Source organism: Montipora foliosa, chromosome 11 (assembly GCF_036669935.1).
Source record: "Montipora foliosa isolate CH-2021 chromosome 11, ASM3666993v2, whole genome shotgun sequence".
Classification (NCBI taxonomy): domain Eukaryota; kingdom Metazoa; phylum Cnidaria; class Anthozoa; order Scleractinia; family Acroporidae; genus Montipora; species Montipora foliosa.
The window spans coordinates 37,208,166-37,216,770 of record NC_090879.1 but is presented as its reverse complement, the minus strand read 5'-3'; the positions used below and the strand labels follow the sequence as shown (position 1 = coordinate 37,216,770).

The 8,605-nt window shown below is 38.6% G+C and overlaps 1 protein-coding gene across 2 annotated transcripts in view; it reads left to right on the top strand.

Annotated features, from left to right (window-relative positions):
• Window positions 1–8,605, top strand: part of LOC137974833 (protein pelota homolog) — a 307,290-nt gene that overhangs the window by 264,311 nt on the left and 34,374 nt on the right. The gene's annotated exons all lie outside the window — the stretch shown is intronic.

Genomic DNA, 8,605 nt, shown 5'->3' with positions numbered 1-8,605 from the left:
GTAACTAAGAGATGCAACTTGTGTCTGTGGGAGAAATTTTTCATATTACGCATGCCAGAAATGTCAACTCTCAACAGGAGAAATGAGCTTGTATCGGGTTGTAGACATGCTAGGAAATTTCTCTTGAAAAATGTTTTTACTTAGTTAATGATGAAGATCCTGTGTGACACGTCACGTAACAAACTTAGCATCTATTGTCTATTGTTCTGTATTTTCAAATATCTTTGATTGTAACCGTTTTTTCTGGCAGTTGCCTGAAGATTGCTCGGCAAGGAGCACGAAACTCTGAGTAGCGATTAAATGACCATATAACCTCACCTTTGCATTACCAATTATATATATCTAACTGGATTTGTGAAAAGGTGCCTGCAGAAATTGTGAAAACAAGCCAATTCTCCTACCGTCAGAAACTTGAAGAAAAGCCACCCTCCCCACCCCTGTGCTTTGGTCAGACAACCAACAATCACCTACCCACACCACAGTGTGGGTTCACTCTAATTGGTGATCAAAACCAAACTATCATTGAAGCCTAGACTAGTCCAGGAAAAATTGCCAATGAAGACATGCTACAGTGTAAAGTCTGACTTAACAAGGCCACAAACTCTAACTGCAGTTAAAGTCTCAAAGCAGCAACCCCCCCAGCCCTGTGCTTTTGACACACAACTCACAGTTAGAACTGTCCCTGGGCTGTTTGGCAAAGCAGGCCTTGACGGCAAGCCACCTCAATTTTGAGAGGCCACAATGGCTTGAACACGGGCTGTGCCCGTGCTCAAGCGAAAACTCCAGTAGCTACCTTTTAGCAAATTCGCTCAGATATATATATATAGATAGATACGTAGACTTGAACTAGGTCAAAAACATTTATTTGCTACTCCGAGTTTCATGCTTCTCATGAAGCAATCATCAGGCAACTGCCAAGAAGAAGGAATACATGGTGTTTTACAGTGATTTTGAAAAAAAAACGGTAGCAATTCACTATAGGCTGGGGTGCATAGCAACGGTTAAACAATACAAACTGTTTCCAGTGAGCTGCTAAAAATAAGCCTTAAATAATTACGCTGTTAAGAAGGAATTTCTTTGCATGTCTGCAACTTGTTACAAGCTCATTTCTGTTGTTAAGGGTCGCCAAATCTGGTCTACAAATTATATAGTATTTCTCCCACAGACATAAATTACACATCTTCGTTACATTTGAATAGGATTTCGCATGCCTAACAATCCGCCATTTAATGTGATAGTCGACTTTCTTGCCTTTCAAACCCCATACATATTTACTAAGTTTTTGTAGCGTTCATTTCTAAAGGAACATGTGTGGTTTCTATAACGTGATTTGAATGATGTGTCGCAAAGACCGATGTAAGTTTGCTTTGACTGAGATGTTGTGACCTCTGCTTGATAGATGATATTCCGCACGTTTCACTTTTTGTCTAGAGGGCAGGATCTTTTTTGTCACGCCAGTTGCAAGTGCTGATAGTTTGAGCGGGTGGATTTGATGACTTGTTAATGACGGCTTTATTTTGGTTGGAGATAATTCTTTGTACATTGCTCATGCAGCTATAACTAATTTTGAGAGTGTTCCAGTTGAAAATTCTGTGCAAAGGGTGTGATGCCGATTAAGGTGAGGAAACACTTTCCAACTTTTGTTTTGACGTTTTGGCTGTATGGAGGATTGAACCAGGTGATGTTTCTAGGCCTATTCTTGCGGTGTTTGGTTTCTGGAGTTCTTTTTCTGTAGGTTAGATTATATATGTAGGCGCTCTTGTTGAGTGCATCTTGGTAGGTTTCTTTCGCTTTATCAAATGATTCTTTGTCGGAAGAAATTTCTGAGAGGTGCTTGTTTATGGATGCCGGTATGTTCTTTAGGATGGATGGGGGGTGATTGGATTTCTTGTGAACGTGAGTGGGATGTTTCCTTCTTTTGTGTAGGAATAGTGCTTTCCAGATTGGAGGTCATGGGTGACGTCTAAGTTATTTACTTTAGTGATGTTTGCCTCGACTGTGATCTTTTAAGTCGTTTTCATGGAAAATTTGGCAGAAGCCCTTCTTGATTCTTTCGATCTGTTGAGGGTTTGAGTTAAAAGCTGTCAAACAGTCGTCTCTATACCCGCCGATGCTGTTGCCATACTTTTTGGTTAGACAGGACAATAAATAAGAACCCACTAGTTCGCATTTTTCAGCGCCATCGAAAGATCCCATTGTTATGTCGAATCGGCTGGCAGAGGATTTTTTCTCCCAGGGGCAATCATTGGAAAACAGTAGAGATTGCTTGGAGAGGAAAATGATTTCTCTCTCGTCGGCACTGATGGGTCTGTAGTTATTGGCGAAGTCGAGTGCTTTGGTAATCAGTTTTTCCGTGATAGAGGGGTAGAAGTCACATACATCAAAGCATATGAATGAGAGGTATTCTTTGTGCTGTAGGGCGTTGAACCAGTTGAGTACAGTTTTATTAAGTCTGGGCTATCCCAAGTCTTATTTCTACGACAGAATATAAAATATGTTGCTCTAATGGCGAGACTTATGATTTTTTTGATTATATAGTGTTGTTGCGTTTTGTCAATGCCAATGTCATTCATAATTTCTAAGAACGTAGAGCATTCGTTGGAGAGAACACCAAGGGAGTTCATGGAACGGTTTACAAATTCGACACATCTGTAGTTATTTCTCATGTCTTTGACCACGTTCATGTATTTTTCTTTTTTGCATACTGCATTGTTTTTAAGGTTAGATTCAAAACCAACCGTTCGTTCTAGAATATATAGACACTTGGACTGTATTAGGAAAAGACGATCTGGACGATAATTTTCACCAGTTATAATTGAAGGACTTGGAAAGCCATTGACATCAGCATAGAGGGAAGAGCGATCATTAATTACAGGTTGAAGTGAGTTGCAATGAAGTTGAGAATTGAGTCGTATCTCCAGGTGAAGCAATCAAGGTAATGTTGACAACCAGCGACAATATGGAGGAGTGACTCAGGGTTAAGGCAAAAGGAGCAATCAGGACTTTGTGATAATCCCCATCTTGTCATATTCGTACATGTAGGAAGGGAGTTGTTGATGTAGCGAATTGTAAAATTGTAGATGTTCTTGGGTAGATGAGACTGGGCAGACGACCAAATAGAGTTAACAGATGACAATGAGTGCTTGATAACATTTGTAAAAAAGAAACCTTGAGATGTTAAGTGGTGTTGCAGTTTGTCTTGTTTTCAACGCAAGTCTTTAAGAACTTCCTTGGTGGATTTGAACACATCATATTGAATATTGGTGTGACTGCTTGACAACTTCCAGAGATCTTTTAGGGAATCATTCCGTGACTCTTTTAAGGAATTGCAGAGAATTGTTTTGCACTGAGTGAATTTAAATGAAGGAGGACAAATATTAAGGCCAAATTTATTGCGTTCTAGAAAAACATTACTCAGTGTACCAGGTATCGCGATTTCAAGCCATTTTCGAATATAGCCGTTCACCATAGAATCAAGATTTGCTATTATCCAGGTTTTTGATTTGTCAGCTACAGTAAAATGCCAGGACAGTTTAGATAGGACATAGCGGCTGTACAGCAGAAGTTTGTTTTTGGGATGCAGTGGTTTCTCATCAATGTCACAAATCAAGTCTTGTACAAGAGAGGACAACTCTGACATGTGTTGGTTGTTAGACATGTTGAAGTTAAAGTAGCGTCCTAAGTAACGAAATGATTCACCCATTTCCACACACGGGACAAGAACTCCATTTATCAACAGTTTAGGTAAATATTGGACAGATTTAGTGCACAGTTTCGGTATTCCAAAAGTAAAACATTTGTCGACCCTTATTATCATATTAGACCATTGACACCAGATTATAAAGCGGTTGCTTAGGTGCTGATTTTCTGATTCCTGACCACTTATCACAGCAGCGTCGTCTGTGAACTAGAACCTGTGGATCGGATTTAAGAACCTTAGGGAAAAGCCAAATTGACGATATTTTTCAGATTTAATGTGCTGGAGAAACGTGTTAAAACACAAGTTAAAAAGAAGAGGGCTGAGGCAATCACCTTGAAGTACGCCATGACCAATAGATATAAACGGAGTACGAAATTCATTGGTAATTATAGAGGTTTTGAAATCAGTGTACAGACTTTTAACCAGAAGTTTGACATGATCAGGGATGTGGTGGTAATCAAGAACGGTTTGAATCAAATTGTGATGAACTTCACCAAAGGCGTTTTTGAGGTCTAGGAGAGTAATGACAAGAAAACGCTGCTTGGTACGAGCTTTGTTAATGATGTCAGCCATTTGAGCAGTATGCTCAAAAGTTTCCGAGAGACCAGGTGTAAAACCTTTTTGAATTTCATGTTCAATATAATTATTAGCGGCAAGGAAGTTGAAAATGGCATTACGAAGGCACGAGGTAAAAACCTTTAAGGGCACAGATTGCAGAGTAACTGGACGAAAGTTGGCAGGGTCATTAACGTTTCCTTTCTTGCGGATGAGGATTGTGCATGCTTTCTTCCATTCGCTTGGGACGGATCCAGTTGACCAAGCCGTACGGATAATTTCAGATAAATAGGTGCAAAGAAACGGACATCTTTTAAAACAAATGATTGATAATTGATCTAAGGGACAAGGAGAACCCATAGCCTTCATTTTTCTACAACACTAACTTAACAACACTAACGTTGACTAAACAAACTGGAAAGCACTACAAGTTACAAGTTATCATGCTTTGTAATGACAAAGAAAACTCCTTAGTTAAACCAAAACTTACTGTATTTTCTCATGTGATGTGCTCATATCAAATGTGCATACAATCTTTGGGTTTCAGTTGTTAGACTTTTTTTAATAATAATAATGGAAACTTTATTTGTCTTCGAATACAGTTGTAAATCTCTCTACGTATAGGCAATTAACAACTGGCTACTTGAAATTGAGTGATATACTTGTATACTGTATTTACAAATGAATAAAAAATATATATATATATATATATTACAGTTTTATTAAGTCTGGGCTATCCCAAGTCTTATTTCTACGACAGAATATAAAATATGTTGCTCTAATGGCGAGACCCATTTCCACACACGGGACAAGAACTCCATTTATCAACAGTTTAGGTAAATATTGGACAGATTTGCTGCACAGTTTCCGTATTCCAAAAGTAAAACATTTGTCGACCCTTATTTTCATATTAGACCATTGACACCAGATTATAAAGTGGTTGATTAGGTGCTGATTTTATGATTCCTTACCACTTATAACAGCGGCGTCGTCTGCGAACTGGAACCAGTAGATCGGATTTAAAAACCTTAGGGAAAAGCCAAATTGACGATATTTTTAAGATTTAATGTGCTGGAGAAACGTGTTAAAACACAAGTTAAAAAGAAGAGGACTGAGGCAATCACCTTGAAGTACGCCACGACCAATAGATATAAACGGAGTACGAAATTCATTGGTAATTGTGGAGGTTTTGAAATCAGTGTACAGACTTTTAACCAGAAGTTTGACATGATCAGGGATGTGGTGGTAATCAAGAGCTGTTTGAATCAAATTGTGATGAACTTCACCAAAGGCGTTTTTGAGGTCTAGGAGAGTAATGACAAGAGAACGCTGCTTGGTACGAGCTTTGTTAATGATTTCAGCCATTTGAGCAGTATAATAATAATAATAATAATAATAATAATAATAATAGGGGTGAAGAATTAATAGCACACGAGATAGCTAGAATCAATAGCAAAGGTTTGGCAATAGCGAATAGGAACTGAATTTTATTCTCTTCCACACTTGGTTTTGATTTGTTTTAAGTTGTATGATGTTGAAGTGAAAATCAATGGCTATTATTGATACCTATGTTGTCTATTAACCCTAATTTCCATCCGAATTATTTTATCATCTTTGAACAAGTGGGATGTGTGGGGGATTTAGTATATTTGAAATTTATTTATATTAATGGGACAAAGTTATATAGTTGGTTAATTCAAGAAATAATAATAACAATAATGACAACCCATACCCATCGTTATTGGAGCACGTGGAGCAATTCCAAAAGGACTAGAAGGTCACGCATTGGAGGGAATGGAATAAAACTCAGTCTAAATCTCATTCGGGAGACTGCGCAAGTGGGAACTGTAGAGTTCTTGATTGCTGAGGCCACAAGATGTGGTCTTCATCAGAACTTCAGACACCAGTTTTGTACTGAGACATTCTAGCAATAATAATAATAATAATAATAATAATAATAATAATAATAATAATAACAATAAGAAGAAAAATAATAACAATGTACGTATATAGCGAATTCCCAACGTCAGTATTCCAAAACTCTTTACATAATCGTTACTAGGAGGAAAACTATATATACATAGAATATATAGATCTAGCCAAGCCTAAAAGTGGAGCTACCATTTCTAGCCCCAAAAAGCAATATAGTGTACATGAAAAATAATTATGCTTCTACATAAAGTACAAAATTAATCGTCAGTAGTGTATACAGTTTACAGCGATCAAACACCTCTGAGCTGACAGCAGTAAGCAAAGAAGTCTTGCAAACAATAACGAAAAATTTTAAGCAACAACTAAATTTATACTGGATTGCAGTAGATTTATGCGATTTTTGGCAAAATACCCAACAGCAACTGAGTTATAACAATCGTTTGTCTCGTCATGCAGTTTGTGGCCAGCTACGCTTGCTTATTTGGAACTGAATTCATCACTACTGTGGCGACTGTCCAGGGTAAATTAATACCTTTCAATTTATAGGCTTTTTGTGTGTAGTGGATGTCCAGCCGTGAACTGCTTTGTTTGAATGTGAAATTGCAGTCGACTAAGTGAATTACTACACTTAAGATTGACTTTTTAATTAGTAATTTTTGGTGTTCTAAACTGAGGAGAAAAGGAGTAAAGACTGTCAGTCAAACGGAGAATGTTGTGAAAGTGATTACTGTGCATGTAATTTTATTTTTCTATGGTGTCGAGAGAATATGTGTGACCAAGTAGACAATGATGACAAGAAAACTCGCCGATGATGTCTGCTGTAAGCTTAAATGGCGACATGGTATGTGATTGTTGAAATATGCCAGAATCTCTGTCAACAGGGAATTGCAAATGTTTTCAGGCCTTCTTCGTTTTTTTTGCGAGTTTTACAAAAAATGTGAGGCACGAATTAAGAAGGAAAACATTGCCTAAAAGCTGACTGTTGTAAATGAGTGTTTTGTCTCGCTCTTTCTCTCTGAGCTATTAATGGTGTTCTTCGTTTAAATTTTCTGTTCTTCTCCTTCCTTGGCTCTCTTCGCTTAAATTTCTCCCTGCGAGTCATGCAAGCCAATATGGCGAGCCATGGGAGTTAACATGGGAGTCACACAGCTGTCGAAAGCTAACCGTTCTAAAATGCGTGCTTAGACTTAAAAACTGTTTAGCAGCACTATTTGAAATGGTTGCTTAGACTTAAATGCCGGACTCGTATGGCTGGCTTACACACAGCTTGTCAAGGCCCCAATCTATTTGATGATCCCTTCTCTACCATAAAAAACAACATTGTACTCCCTGTGCCCATAAGTCCGAAACCCGGTCCACTCAGGTGCATGCATGACGAATGCATGCATATTATCATATGGCCCGTACAGCCCCATGCACGCTTTCATTGTAAAACTATTGGGAAAATCTCAGCATAGGGGGCATACGCAAGCTGTAGGGGTCTGCTAGGAACACGCACTACTCCATGCGATGCCATATTAAGGGATTTCATCGCCCTTAAACACCCAAGTTATTTACAGCCAGAAAAGCAAATGCAAACAACACATGAGATAAATTTTCTTTGCAAATTTTTGTTACTTATTTTGTCCATCTTCTGAGTGCTCATGAATAGTGTAAAGAGCCAAATGATAAAGTACTTATTGACTGAGTTTAGGTCGAGCCAGACAGGAAATTATTTTGTCCTTGGTCGTTGGCGCACGAAGCCCGCTGCGCTCAGTCTGTACGGCATGAACTCGGGCCAAATATTTTCACGTCCAGCCCTTCCACTCAGTCAATAAGTATATATTATATATCATGAGATACAGGAGAGGTGGACCTAAGGAGTCCTTGGAGTAGTATATAGGGGCAAAGTGGGGCTGTTTTTTAAGAGACATGAGAGCGCACTCATGTGGAACAAAATTCGCTTGGAAAATGGGCATTGCATGTGGACAGGTCCCAATTTCACGTGGAGGATGGGCATCGCACAGTCGTGGGAAGGGGCCCCCAAGTAGATCTGTTGACGAGGGAGGGTTTCAAGATGGCGCCCGGGGCTCGCCGCTGAGTAGATTTGGTGACGAGTGCGAGGGAATTGTATGATTTTTATTCTGTCGTTGTTGCTTTTTGGGAGTAAAGAAGGGGCGCCCGATCATAATCGTAGAAGTTGACTTTTATCACATATTTATTACATTCAAGTCTCCGTTTTAAAAGTGGTTTATTGAACACGAGGATGATCATACAAATGTTTTTATTCTTCAACTTAGTGATATCAGATACATGGAAATGTTTACAATATAAAAACTTTATTTGCACTACAATTATGACACCATAGAATACAAAAATTTATAAGCTTCCGTATTATCCCTTAATAGATCGCGCATCTCACAGTACTCTCTATCTGTC